This window comes from Arachis hypogaea, chromosome 15, assembly GCF_003086295.3.
Source record: "Arachis hypogaea cultivar Tifrunner chromosome 15, arahy.Tifrunner.gnm2.J5K5, whole genome shotgun sequence".
Classification (NCBI taxonomy): Eukaryota; Viridiplantae; Streptophyta; class Magnoliopsida; order Fabales; family Fabaceae; genus Arachis; species Arachis hypogaea.
The window spans coordinates 32,662,369-32,677,760 of record NC_092050.1 but is presented as its reverse complement, the minus strand read 5'-3'; the positions used below and the strand labels follow the sequence as shown (position 1 = coordinate 32,677,760).

The 15,392-nt window shown below is 35.4% G+C and overlaps 1 non-coding gene across 1 annotated transcript; it reads left to right on the top strand.

Annotated features, from left to right (window-relative positions):
- The first annotated feature begins 9,533 nt into the window (after window positions 1-9,533).
- Window positions 9,534-9,642, top strand: LOC112753782 (small nucleolar RNA R71). Its single transcript, XR_003178149.1, has one exon. It is a non-coding gene; the product is annotated as a small nucleolar RNA R71 (small nucleolar RNA).
- Window positions 9,643-15,392: the final 5,750 nt, after the last annotated feature.

The window sequence follows — 15,392 nt, the reverse complement described above, 5'->3', positions numbered from 1 at the left end:
TTGTGTAATAAATGAATATTGCATATACATCTCAATAAAAATAAGGTTAGTAATATGTCTTTTATTTAATTAGATATTAAATACATATATGTATATCTTCGTATAAATATTTGATTGAGATTACATATTTAGTTTTTTTTTTTCTAATTTTATCATTAGAAATGATAATATAAAATATTTTTAGTAAATCATTAAACATAGCTCTTTAAATAATTAGTCTAGCTCCCTCCCTAAACGAGAGAGTATCATTAGTGATATATTTTAAAGCTTATTGTGAGTTTTGTAATGATTTATGTATTCTTAGATTGGTGCTATTGTCTTTGATTTGCCATTTACCTCATCTCTCTTAAAGAAATTTTTGTCAGAAAACATATACAAAATTGTAGATATTTAATTTTTGAAATTTTAGATATATAAAAAAAATTTATTTACCATAATGCTATAATCAGATCATAATCAAATATGTTTTAAATTATATTACAAAATTCAATTATAATCAAACACACTTAAAATAATAATCAATTTCAAGAATCCAAATCAAACTTCAACCTTATGATATAATCATATTATAATCAGCAGGCTCCAATTCATATTATAAATCTGGTTAGAATCAAACACACGTAAAGTAATAATCAAACTCGAAAAATGTAAATCAAAGTTTAAACTCATGCTATAAGAAGATTATAATCGAATAGGCTCCAATTCATATTACAAAATCTGGTTATAATCAAGCACGCCAAAGGTAATAATCAAATTTGACAATGCAAATCAAAGTTCAAACTCATGTTATAATCAAATACACTCCAAATCAAACTTCATACTCCAGATATGATCAACACTCTTTGAAACTTCCTTCTGTTGTTTTACTTGTTGTTTCCCCTCTTTTTCAGTTTTTCGCCATGATTTTATAATCTATAACTAGCTCCAAGATCTCTGTTTGGTGGCTATTTTGGGAGCTTATAAGTATTTGGATGACTGTATGTTTTTTTTTATATCTTATACGCATCCTATATTTAATAAAAAATAGGGTTAAGTACGATTTTGGTCTCTAAGATATAGGCCGAAAATTTTTTCCATCCCCCATCTTTATTGCATACAAAATCGTCCTTAAGGTTTAATTTAGTTTTAAAATTATTTTTTTGGACCAAAATACCCTTCTCCTTCTTCATCAAAATAACTCTGTTTCTATTCTTCTTTTTCTTCTTCTTCTTCATTATAGTATCAACAGCAACAACAATGAAATCAGAAGCAGAACTAATATAATAAAATAAAAATAGAATCAGAAGTAAAAACAGAAACAGAAGTGAAAAATAAATCTGTAGATCAAATATCAAAGAATCAAAACACAAGAAATCAGAAGAACAATGTAATCAGAAGCGCAACAACAATGAAATCAAAGAAACAGAATTAGAATTAGAAGCACAACAACAATGAAATCAAAACCAGAATCAGAAGCAGAAGCAGAAGAACAATAGAATCAGAATGGAATCAGAGTCAACAACATCAATGGAATCAGAATAAGAAATAATGTGATTAACAAAACTAACAAATCAACAATGTAATTAACAAAAGAAATAGAAGCAGAAGAATCAATAATGTAATTAACAAAATCAACAAATCAGAAGCATAATCGGAACCCTAGGGAGGACCAGTGGCGAAGAGCGGCGGTAAGGACTAGCGGTGAGGACGCGATGCAGCGGCGACAGTGGCAAAGCGCGATGGCGACGAGGCTCTCTCTCTCTTCGCGAGCTCCTCAACAGCGGCAAGACGCAAGACAGCACCTCCTTCTTCCTCCTCTCTCTAGTGCATCACTGGCTCGTTTCTCCTCTCTCCTTCGCGAGCTCTCTCTCCCTCTGGTTCTGATTCTTGAAGGCGAACCAAGCCTCGCCGGCACCGTCCCCCTCCCCCCTTTTCCCTCTTCCTTTGTTTTCCCTCTTCTTCCCGTCTCCCTTCGTCTTCTTCTCTTTCCTGTGATTCTCTTTCTCCCTCTTGTCCATTCTCTTTCTCTTTTTTTTTATTTTATAATTTTTTTATTAGGGATAATTTGGTAACAAATTTAAAATTTAAGTAAAAAGGACGATTTTTAAATCATGTTAAATCTTAGGGACGATTTTGTATGTAAAAAAAGGTTAGAGACAAAAAAAAAACTTTCGACCTATACCTTAGAGACCAAAAACATACTTAATTCTAAAAGTTATATTACCACTTATATTTTGTTGTAACAATTATACAAACTCTTAAAAGAAGAACTACAATAGAACATTCTGTTAAAAGAAGAATCATCATATATTAATTTCTCAAAATAAAAAATATATAGAATAAAAGAAAGATGGTACAAAGATGGCTAATTAAAAACAACAAATTTATTATTTTATTGACAACTATACTTCGAAACTAAGTAAATTCCAACACCACCAAATGCAATGTAACAAGCGTGATTATTATTATTATAAATTTATTCAAACCCAAAAAATTCTGATAGGAGACAATTAAAGTTTCCTCTGAGTTTGGTGAAACTAAACAAAAACTAATAAAGTCAAAGCAACAATAGGCAAGGAGGAGTAGGTATTCTATAAAGTTTTGCAAGACATATTGAAAAGGGTTTCAAAATTAAAGGATAAATAGCATAGAGGATATACTGAATTTTCATTAACCAAGTGTACTTCGTTTTATTATCTAAAAATCACTATACACAAGAATAGATCCCAAATTAGGTGGTGAAAACTAAAGTATTTGGTTCAACCTTCTAAATAAGAAATAACTGAAATCTTACCAAAAGTATATACATGTATTTTGATTTACCTGAATCAAACTTATGTACAACTTTTCTATTTCGCTCCATTTCAGGTATGCAAAAAACTTTTGCAATTTGAGTATACTATTGACTTTGTTTCGTATAATGTCCACAAAACACGAAGTACTAATATCCTAATCCTAGACAAAAACAAGGAAGTTGATTACTAAATAAACAGTTGCAATTTGATACTTAATTACCAGTCTGAATGACAGTGTAGTGTACGAATTTCCACACTTCGTACAATTAAACTAGTAAGTGCACTGGGTCGTCCAAGTAATACCTGAGCGAGTCAGGGTCGATCCCATGAGGATTGTAGTCTGAAGCAAGCTATGGTTATCTTGTAGATTTTAGTCAGACGAATAGGAGATGTAGGTATGTTGCTTAAACGCATAAAAGAAAATAAAGAGATCTTAACTACGTTGATATGTTTGCAATGATAAGAAGATGGTTAAGGCTTGGAGATGTTTTGTCCTTCTGGATTAACTCTGGTCTTACTGTCTTCTTCAACTGTGAATGATTTCTTCTATGGCGGACTGTATGTGATCAGCGCCGGTTGAGAGGTCGCCAATGCTCCTCCAGATCTGAACCCCAGGGTTAGTGTGGATCCACTCTGATTGAGGGTGAACCTCCTGCAGTTCATTCTCCTTAGTGATCCTACTCAAAACGCCACAGACAAGGTCGAATCTTTCGGATCAGAGAATGCTGCGCCTTTGGGTTCTAACCTCTACCACAAAGACTCTAATCTCCTCATACCTCGACTGTACTAGTGTCTCGAGAAGTCCCCAACGAAGTCGTGGATTAGCTGTCTAAGAGATGTATAATGAAGCTAGTGGTTCAATGCTTTCCAGTTACATATTCACACGAACCCAAGAAGAACATGGGTGGTTGTCAGGCACGCGGTCTTAGAATAAAGAACGAAGATACATCTTAGAATAGAGAATCAAATAGGAATTGAGAAAGAACAGTGGTACTTTATTAATCCATAAAACTCAGCAAAGCTCATCCCCTCAATTTAGGAGGTTTAGAAACTCATACTGATAGAGAATACAATGATAAACATGTAAAGTGTCAAAAGGTCCTTGAAGATCATGTAAAATATCCCTGAAATATTAAACTAATGACTAAGGATTATATAAGAAGGGTAAAACAGTCTTTTAGTCCTAAAATCCACTTCCGAAGCCCACTTGGTGAGTGTTTAGGCTGAGCTTTGATGAGATCCACGAGGTAGGAGACTCCTTGGGCATTGAACGCCTGCTAGAGGGTCCTTCTTGGGTGTTTGAACGCTGGCTACTCCCTTGTGGGCGCTGGACGCCTGGACTAGGGTAGATTACTGGCGTTGAATGCCAGTTTTGGGCCTTCTATTCTGAAGCAAAGTATAAACTATTATATATTTCTAGAAAGCCCTGAATGTTAGCTTTCCATAGCCATTGAGAAATTTCTATTTGAATTTTTGTAGCTCCAGAAAAGCTCTGTCGAGTGTAAAGAGGTCAGATCCAAACAGCATCTGCAGCACTTTCTCTACCTCTGAAACAGACTTTTGCTCTAACTCCTCAATTTCAGCCAGAAAATACCTGAAATTGCATAAAAACACAAAAACTCAAAGTAGAATCCAAAAATGTGAATTTTGTACTAAAACTTATCAAAACTTAATGAAACTTAAATAAATGATGCTAAAAACTATATGAAAACAATGCCAAAAAGCGTATAAAATATCCGCTCATCAAAACACGAAACTTAAACTGTTGCTTGTCCCCAAGCAACTAAAAACAAGGTAGGATAAAAAGAAGAGTAAGAAACAATAAATGTCAAAGTTTCCAATGAAGCTCAGTTTCAATTAGATGAGCGGGAGTTAGTAGCTTTTTGCTTCTGAATAGTTTTGGCATCTCACTATCCATTGAAACTCAGAAGTGTTGGCATCTTTAGGAACTTAGAATCCAGATGATATTATTAACTCTCCTAGTTTAGCTCTTTTAGATTCTTGAACACAACTTTTTAGAATCTTGGTCGTGGTCCTAAGCACTTTATCTTCCAATATTACCACCGGATACATAAATGCCACAGACACTTAACTGGGTGAACCCCTTAGGATTGTGATTCAGCTTTGCTAGAATCCCCAGATAGAGGTGTCTAGAGTTCTTAAGCCCACTCTTAGGATCTTTAGATCATTTTACCCTTGCCTTTTGGTTTAAAGGGTTATTGGCTTTTTGCTCTTTCCTTTTGGTTTAAAGAGCTTTTGGCTATTTCTGCTTTATAATATATATATATATATATATATATATATATATATATATATATATATATATATATATATATATATATATATATATATTCTCTTTTATTGCAACATACTTTTTCTTTTTCTTTTTGCTAGTTTTTCTTGCTTCAAGAATCAATTTTTGGATTTTTCAGATTACCAATAATATTTCACTTTTATCCTCATTCTTTCAAGAGCCAACATTTTTAATTCCAATTTCAATCATGCACTGTTTATTCATACATACAGAAAACAAAAGCAATGTCACCACATCAAAATAATTGAACTATTCTTATTATAAAACTTGAAATTCATATATCTCTCAACTCTTTTCAAATAAAATTTTCTTTTAAAGTAAGTTGAGAGACATATGGAATATTTTATAACTTTAAGATATAAATAGAAATGATCATGCAATAAGAACAAGAGAACAGACAATAAAACATACAGAAAAATTAAAATAAGCAAGGTGATTAAGAGAACGAATCCACCTTAATGGTGGCGACTAGTGCTCCTCCTTGAGGATTCAATGTAGTGCTTGATCTCTTCAATGTCACACCTTTGTCTCTGTTGTTCTTCGCTCATAGCCCTTTGATCTTCTCTAATTTCATTGAGGGTGGTGGAGTGCTCTTGATGCTCCATCCTTAATTGCTCTATGTTAGTGCTTAGTTCTCCAAGAGAAGTATGCCATTGATCCCAATAGCTTTGAGGAGGAAAATATATCCCTTGAGGCATCTGAGGGATCTCATGCTGAGGTGGTTGCACAGGCTCATGTGCATGCTCTCTAGTTTGTTCCATCCTCTTCTTAGTGATGTGCTTGTCCTCATTAATAAAGATGTCTCCTCCTATGACAATTCCAACTGAATTGCATAGGTGACATATGAGGTGAGGAAAAGCCAATCTTGCTTTGGTGGAAGGCTTTTCAGCAATTTTGTACAGTTCTTGAGGTATCACTTCATGTACTTTCACCTCACTCCCAATCATGATGCAATGAATTATGATAGTTCTGTCAATGGTCACTTCTGACTGATTGCTAGTAGGAATGATAGAGCGTTGGATGAATTCCAACCATCCTCTAGCTACAGGCTTGAGGTCAAGCCTTTTTAGTTGAGTGGGCTTGCCTTGGGAATCCGTTTTCTACTTTGCTCCTTCCACACAGATGTCTGAGAGCACTTGATCCAGTCTTTAATCAAAGTTGGCTCTTCTAGTGTAAGGATATAGGTCTCCTTGCATCAGAGGCAAGTAGAACGCCAACCTCACACTTTCCGGGCTAAAATATAAGATTCTCCCTCGGATAATGGTGCTCCAATTCTTGGGATTTGGGTTCACACTAATGTCATAGTTTTTCATGACCCATGCATTAGCATAGAACTCTTGCACCATTAAGATCACAACTTCTTGAATGGGATTGGTTAGGACTTCCCAACCCCTTCTCCGGATCTCTCTTCGAATTTTCGGATACTCATTCTTCTTGAGCCTAAAAGGGACCTCAGGGATCACTTTTTTCTCTGCCACTACTTCATAGAAGTAGTCTTGATGGACTTTGGTGATGAATCTCTCCATCTCCCAAAATTCGGAGGTGGTGGCTACGGCCTTTCCTTTCTTCTTTCGAGAGAATTCTCCAATCTTAGGTGCCATAAGTGGTAATGGAAAGCAAAAAGTAACGCTTTTCCCATACCAAACTTAAAAGCTTTGCTCGTCCTCGAGCAAAAATAAACAAAAGAGAAGAATGGAGTAGAAGAAGAGGAAAATAGAAGGAGAAGGAGGGAGGAAGCAATTCGGTCAAGGGGGCTATGGATGTCTATGAAAGGTGTGTGTATGAAGGGTTAGTAAGAGGGGAATTTATATGAGTGGGCTAGGGTTGGGTTCGGTCATGGGTGGGTTAAATGGGAGGAAAATTTGATTTTGAAGTGAGTGGGGGGTTGGTGGGATTTATGATGGTTTTGGGGAAGTGATATTGATTTGATTGGGCTAGAGTTTATAGGGAAGAGTCTATGGGAAAGTGTGAACAGAGGAGTGAGGAAGTGGGGTAGGTAAAGATGCTGTGGGACCCTCAGCATGGAAGTTGAACGCCCAGCATTATGCCTATAGCTGGCGTTCAACGCCAGTAAGGCTGCCATTATGGGCGTTGAACACCCAGTTAGTGCTCCCTCACTGGCGTTCAGCGCCAGGGAGACACTCTATCCAGAGTGTTCTATTTTCATTGCTGAACCTTTCTATATCTGTTTTGACTGATGCATATGATCACGAACCTAAAGAAATAACTTAAAGAAAATAAATTCAAAGAAAAACATAAACAATAACTATGGTTGGGTTGCCTCCCAACAAGTGCTTCTTTAACGTCATTAGCTTTACGGTTAGCTCCTTACGGAGGTGAGTATAGGCTCAGAATTTCTCCCCTTACAGTGAACTTTCTACCTGTCTTCTCATGAATGAGCTCCACATGCTCTAGAGATAGGACACGACTCATTGTATGTGGTATGACTGGTTTCTTGGTGAAGACAACTCTTATGCCAGGTGAGAGGCCTTCAGTGTGGACTTTCTTGTCCCTCCAGTCTTTAGGTGCTTTCTTCCTAGTACCTTTGTTCTCAGTTCTTGGTAATGGCTGCCCAACACCAAACTTAGAATTGATGTTTGGGGGCTTAGTAAAGCTCTGCATTGAAAGAGATAAATGGAACACTAAGTGTTGCACATTTATCTCTCTTTTAGGTAGGGAGTTGGGTTCAGGCATCTTGAACAAGATGTAGTCTTCCTCTATTTGGAAGACCATTTCTCCCTTTGCCACATTAATCATGGCATTTGCAGTGGCTAGGAAAGGTCTTTTGAGGATGATAGATTCATCCTCATCCTCTCCAATATCCAAGACTATGAAGTTTGCAGGGATGTAGTGGTCTTCAACCTTTACCAAGACATCCTCTACTAAGCCATATGGCCTTTTCATTGTATTGTCTGCCATCTCTAATGAGATGTTTGCATCTTGTACCTCACAGATTCTCAGTTTCTCCATTACAGAGAGTGGCATGAAGTTTAGCCTTGACCCTAGGTCACACAGAGCCTTCTCAAAGGTCATGGTACCTATGGTGCAAGGAATTAAGAAGCATCTGGGATCCGGAAGCTTCTGAGGTAACCTCTGCTGAACCAAAGCATTTAGCTCTTTGGTAAGCGGTGGAGGTTCTTCCTCCAAAGATTTTATACCAAATAACTTGGCATTCAACTTCATGATAGCTCCTAGGTACTGAGTAACTTGCTCTTCCCTAGTATCCTTATCCTCATCCGAGGATGAGTATTCATCAGAACTCATACACTGTAAGAGTGCATGCAAAGGAACCTCTATGGTCTCTACATGAGCCTTGGCTTCTTTTAGTTCTTGGATATGGATAGCTTCAATAGGTAATGAACATTTGGGAGGTATACCATCACTGGCATTCAAGGCCAGTTCTGATGGTTCTTTTGGCATTGAACGCCCATCATGTATACCTTTACTAGCGTTCAACGCCAGTTCCCTTACCATTTTGGGTGTTGAACACCCAGCAAGGGTGTCCTTGCTAGCGTTCAACGCTAGAGTCCCTGCCAATTTGGGCATTGAACGCCCAGTGAGGGCTTCCTCACTGGCGTTCAGCCCCGGGCTCTTAGCCATTTTGGGCATTGAACGCCCAGTGAGATGCACTTCACTGGCATTCAACGCCATCCCAGTCTTTTTAGATTCGGCCTCAGTCTCTGTGGTGATGGCCTTGCACTCTTCTCTTGGGTTCACCTCAGTGTTACTAGGAAGAGTGTCAGGAGGAGTCTCAGGGATCCTCTTGCTCAGCTGACCAACTTGTATCTCCATATTTTTGATGGAGGATATTGTTTCAGTAATGAAACTATGAGTGGTCTTAGAGAGGTTGGAGACTATAGTCACTAAGTCAGAGATGCTCTGCTTAGGAGTCTCCATATTCCCTTGAGAAGATGAGAATGGTGGTCTGTTGTTGAACCTGTTTTGGTTCCTTCCACCTTGATTATTGTTGAAGCCTTGCTGAGGCTTCTGTTGATCCTTCCATGAAAGGTTAGGATGATTTCTCCATGAGGGATTGTAGGTATTTCCATAGGGTTCTCCCATGTAATTCACCTCTTCCATGGTGGGTTAGTCAGGATCATAAGCTTCTACTTCAGAAGAAGCTTTTTGAGTGCTGCCAGCTGCAGCTTGCATTCTAGTCAAATGCTGAGAGATCATATTGACCTGCTGGGTCAAGATCTTGTTTTGAGCCAATATGGCATTTAGAGTTTCTACTTCAAGAACTCCTCTCTTCTGAGCTACACCAGTATTCACAGAGTTTCTCTCAGAAGTGTACATAAACTGGTTGTTTACAACCATGTCAATGAGTTCTCTTGCCTCTTCCGGCATTTTCTTCCAGTAGAGTGATCCACCAGCAGAGTTATCCAGTGACATCTTGTATATCTCAGAAAGGCCATCATAGAAGATATCCAATGTGGTCCAGTCTGAGATCATGTTGGGAGGACATCTTCTGATAAGTTGTTTGTACCTCTCCCAAGCTTCATAGAGGAATTCACCCTCTTTTTGTCTGAAGGTTTGAACTTTCACCCTGAGTCTGCTAAACTTTTGGGGTGGAAAGAACTTGGTCAAGAATGCAATGACCACCTTCTCCCATGTGTCAAGACTCTCTTTAGGTTGAGAATTTAACCACATTCTAGCTCTGTCTCTTACAGCAAATGAAAAGAGCATGAGCTTATAGACCTCAGGACTCACTCCATTGATCTTGACTGTGTCACATATCTGCAGGAAGTCAGATAAGAATTTACTTGGATCTTCTTGTGGAAGTCCATGGTACTGGCAGTTCTATTAAACTAAGGTTACCAGTTGAGGTTTCAGCTCAAAGTTGTTAACTCCAATGGCAGGTATTGAGATACTACTTCCATAGAAGTCAGAGGTAGGCTTGGTGTAAGCACCAAGAACCTTTCTTGCCTCTCCTTCATGATTCGGTTTGGCTACCATGTGTTTGCTTCTAGTTCAAAATTTTCTGAGAGGTTTCTTCCAGAGTGTTGTGCTTTAACTTGTTGTAAGCTCCTCCTTAAAGTCCTTTCAAGTTCAGGATCAAGATTAAAGAGAGGTTCTTTATCCCTGTTCCTAGTCATAAACAAGAAACCACAGATACAACAAGAAAGGAAGCTTCTATGCCAGAGGACAGAGAACTCCCAGTGAGATGTAAAGAAGAAGAAGAGAAAGAAGAATGAAGATAGAAGAAGGAGAAAAAGAATTCGAATATTAGAAGTAAAAAAAAAGAAAAAAAATTAAAATATTTTTGTTTTTATTTTGTTTATTAATTAAATTTGAAAATTAAGGTTAATTAATTAAAAAGAATTAAAAATAATTAATGAATTTCGAAAAAGAAAAGAGAGAAATAGAAGAAGAATTTTTGAAAATAGAAGAGAGAGGAAGTAGTTAAGAAGTTTTGAAGAAGAAGAAAGAGGAAACAAGTAACTAATTAGGAAAAGATTGAAAACCAGATAAGATAGAAGATTAGAAAAGATTTGAATTTAAAATTTGAATTTCGAAAAGATAAGATAAGAAATTGAAAAGATTTGAAATTTGATTTTTGAAAAATATTTGATTTTGAAATTTGAAATTTGAAGTTTTAAATTTTGAAATTGGATTTTAAAATTTGAATTTGAATTAAGATAAGACAAGATTTTTGAATTTTGAATTTGAAACAAGATAAGATAAAGATTTGAAAAAGATATGATTTTTAAAAAGATTTTATTTTGAAAAGATTTGAATTTGAAATTTAAAACTAAGAAAAGATAAGATAATGATTTTGAAATTAAAATTTGAAAAAATATGATGAGATTTTCGAAAAGTGCAACTAAAGATAAGAAAAGATATATATTTTTTTTTATTTTTGAATTTAATGAATAAAGAGAAAAACAACAAAAAGATACCAAACTTAAAATATTTAGATCTAAGAATACCTAGTGTGCAAATATTAAGAAGAAAAACACAAAGAGATACTAAACTTAAAAATTTTAAAATCAAAACAAGAGGAAAAGTAAGAACACTTTGAAGATCAAGAAGAACACCAAGAACAAAATTCAAAGAATTCAAAGAAAACAAAAACATGCAAAGGACACCAAACTTAAAAATTTTGAAAACCAAAGACTTTAATTTCGAAAATTTTTAAAGAAAAGACACAAGAAGACACCAAACTTAAAGATTGACCAAGACTCAAACAAAAGACACTAATTTTGAAAATTTTTAGAAAAAGACTCAAAGAAATTCGAAAATTCAGTATGGTGCACGAATTCCCACACATCTTACAACTGAACCAGCAAGTGCACTGGGTCATCCAAGTAATACCTGAGCGAGTCAGGGTCGATCCCACAAGGATTGTGGTTTGAAGCAAGCTATGATTATCTTGTAGATCTTAGTCAGGCGAATAGGAGATGTAGGTATGTTGCTTAAACGCATAAAAGGAAATAAAGAGATCTTAACTAGGTTGATATGTTTACAATGATAAGAAGATGGTTAAGGCTTGGAGATGCTTTGTCCTTCTGGATTAACTCTGGTCTTACTGTCTTCTTCAACTGTGAATGATTTCTTCTATGGCAGGTTGTATGTGATCAATGCCAATTGAGAGGTTGCCAATGCTCCTCCAGATCTGAACCCCAGGGTTAGTGTGGATCCATTCTGAATGAGGGTGAAGCTTTTGCAGTTCATTCTTCTTAGCGATCCTTGACGATTAGATTCTTGCTAGTAAAGAATTTTATAAAAATAATCGCGTTGTAAGTATAGTTTCTAAACCAACAGAGAATCCTTTCGTACAAAAGTTTGGTTGTCACAAGTAACAAAATCCAATAAAATTTATAACCGAAGTATTTTAACCTCGGGTAGTCTCTGAAGGAATTGCAGGGAGGTATGATTTATTATTGGTTATGAGAAAAAGTGTATTTTTGGGGGTTTTTGAATTAAAGAACAAGTAAATTAAATGACAAGAAAAATAAATTAATAGTTAAGAAAACTCTTGGCAAGGTATGAGAAATGGAAATCCCATTATAGTTATCTTTATCAGGTGTGATGAGAATTATTTATTGCTCCCACTTAGTTAATCCTTACTAAATAAAGGAAAGTCAAGTGGACTAATCAATTTGATTCCTCAAGTCCTAGTCAACTCCTATGGAAAGACTAGCTTTAGAGGAATCCAAATCAATTAGCAAATTCCAATTTTCAATTAACAGCTGAGTTTGATAACTCAAGTGTCACCAATTACTCAACCAAAGCAAAGGGGAAAAATCTAAATTATTTATATTATAAATAGAAGAAAGCAATCATAAATCTGAAATACCTCAAATCGCATTTAAACATAATTTCAAATCTAACATGAAGAGTTCATAAGCCAAATTGGCTAAATAAGTAATTACCAAGAGAAATAAAGCAACTAAAGTAATAGAATAAATAAAAGTAGATAAGAGAAACTAAATTTAAAAGAACATAGAACCTGGAATGCAGAAGAAGTAAACCTAACCTTTAAGAGAAATCCTAATCCTAAATCCTAAGAGAGAGGAGAGAGCCTCTCTCTCTCTCTAGAAACTACATCTAAAACTTAAAATTGTGAATTATGAATGTTGTTTTTAATGAATTGATTGATTCCCCCACTTTATAGCATTTAATCTGTATTTTCTGGGCCAAAAACTGGGTCAAAAATAGCTTAGAAAACGCCCCCAGCAATTTCTGATACGTCCAGCACGCGGCAAAGTCACGCGTGTGTGTCACCTATCTTCGGAGCAGATATGGCAAATTATATATTTTTGGAAAGCCCCGGATGTTAGCTTTCCAACGCAACTGGAACCGCCTCATTTGGACCTCTGTACCTCAAGTTATGACCGTTTGAGTGTGAAGAGGTCAGGGCTGACAGCTTTGCAGTTCCTTCAATTTCTTTTATTCCTTCCACTTTTGCATGCTTCCTTTCCATCCTCTAAGTCATTCCTACCTTATAAATCCTGAAATCACTTAACACAAATATCATGGCATCGAATGGTAATAAGAGAGGATTAAACAAAGTAAATTTAAGACCAAAGAAACATGTTTCCAATCATAGCACAAAATCAGGAAGGAAAATGTAAAACATGCGAATTCTATGAATAAGTGTGAGTTTAGTGGATAAAATCCACTCAATTAAGTACAAGATGTACCATGAAATAGTGGTGTATCAAATCTCCCCACATTTAAACATTAGCATGTCCTCATGCTAAGCTCAAGAGAAACTATAAGAGTGAAGAGGAATGGTAGAATGTATGAAATGAAACCTATTTGTATGAATGCAGCTATATGCAAAATGCTTTTACCTACTTGGTTAAAAGTAAACAAATCTTTTAAGAACAAATATGAACTGGATTTCACTAATTCAAATCACAAAATAAAGTACAAGTAAACTTGCAGAAGAAAATAGCTTATGAAAGCCGAGAACAAAGAATCGAGCATCGAACCCTCACCGGAAGTGTATACACTCTAATCACTCAAGTGTTTAAGGTTCGATCTCTCAATTCTCTACTAATCTTGCTTCCTAAGGCTTGCTCTTCTTCTACCAATCAACAAAGAATTAATGCACATATACACATATCAAGAGGTCTTTTAAGGGTTGTAATGGGGTTAGGGTCAAGGTAGGATTGTATTTGGTCAAGTGGACTAAAATCTGAATCCTTAATTAACTTAAACTTTTCACCTAACTTAGACAATCCATGTAATCATAATACAACATCTAACTATCCATTAACCATATTTTCCACATATTTATGCATTCTAATTTCAAGTATAGTACATATGCATTGCTTTCACCACTTACTTTGGGGCATTTTGTCCCCTTTTATTTATATGCTCTTTTTCTTTTCTTTTTCTCCTTTATTTTTTTCCTATTTTTTATTTTTATATATATCTATATTATTTTTTTCTTTTATTTTTCTCAATGCATATGATTAAATTATTGAATGCATGAACATGTCCTAAACATTTCTTTCACATTTTCAGAAAATTCTAACATATTCAATTCTCAAACCAAATGTTTCCAAACCCAATTTTCCCACACTTAAATCATAAGCACTCTCACTAGTCTAAGCTAACCAAGGATTCCAATTAAGGACATTATTATTTTCCGCTTAGAGTTAATGATGTGCTAAAGTAAAGAATAAAAGGGGTAAAATAGGCTCAAATTGGTTTGCAAAGGATAATGAAAGATTAAGGCCATATGGGTATGTAAGCTTAGTGAAATAAGGCCTCAATTATATAAGTGCATGCATACATCAAACCATGGAAATATAGAATTAAGCAAGACAAAGATCACAATTTTAGAGAGAAAAACACACACCAAAAATAAAATATTGGTTGGTAAAATGCAACCAATCAAATAGGCTCAAAATCTTACTGGTTTTGTGTGTTCGAGCTCTATACCATGTTCCAAAATAAAATTTCTTCAAACAAGTTTAATAAAAAGTTTTAATTTAAATTAGTGAAATGCTCTAAAAAGTTTCTTGAAAAAGAAAATATTACTTCAACCAAGTAGTGGTAAAATATGCACAAAATCAAACAATCATGCAATCAAACATGCAAATGCAACAATGAACTAACAAAGAAAATAAAATATTGGTGTTGAGAAGAAAATAACTAACCCACGGAAGTCGGTATCGACCTCCCCACACTTAAAGATTGCACCGTCCTCGGTGCATGCTGAGATGTGCAAGTGGACGGGTTGCTCCAACTGACGCTTTTCTTCATAGATTGTGCAGATGGTCTTGTTGTCTGCCCCATTTAGAAACTTCTCCTTTCCCTTCTCGGTGGCCACCCTGAAAGAAGAGGAACAGGAGGAAAAGTAACCCAAAAATAAAGATAGAAAACAAATTAAAATATGGTTAGATCAATGCCAAATAATAAGGGTCTCAATTACATGGTAGCTACAACATGTACGTGAGAAAATAATAGAAGCAAATGGCATATCAATTGTGCCAGAATTGCAACAATGGGGGAGAGAGATTTGGTAATGAAAGATAGTGTAAGTGCATAGCAATGCAAATGGAATACAAGTATCATAAAAGATTAGCATTGACTTATGAATAATAATACCCAATCAGAATAAAATAAGTCATGAAGCACCAGAATAATTCAAGAAAAGATGTAACAGTTGAATAAGAAAATTTAACACCAATGAAAAATTAATAGATTTAGAAAAGGAGATAAAAATATGCAAAAAATTAAAATACAATGAATAAAAGTATTCAAATAAATTGAGTAAAATAGAATGAAAGAAAAGAAGGATGAGAAGTTAAAGAGAAGAAGAAAAATAAAGTAAGAAAGGAGGA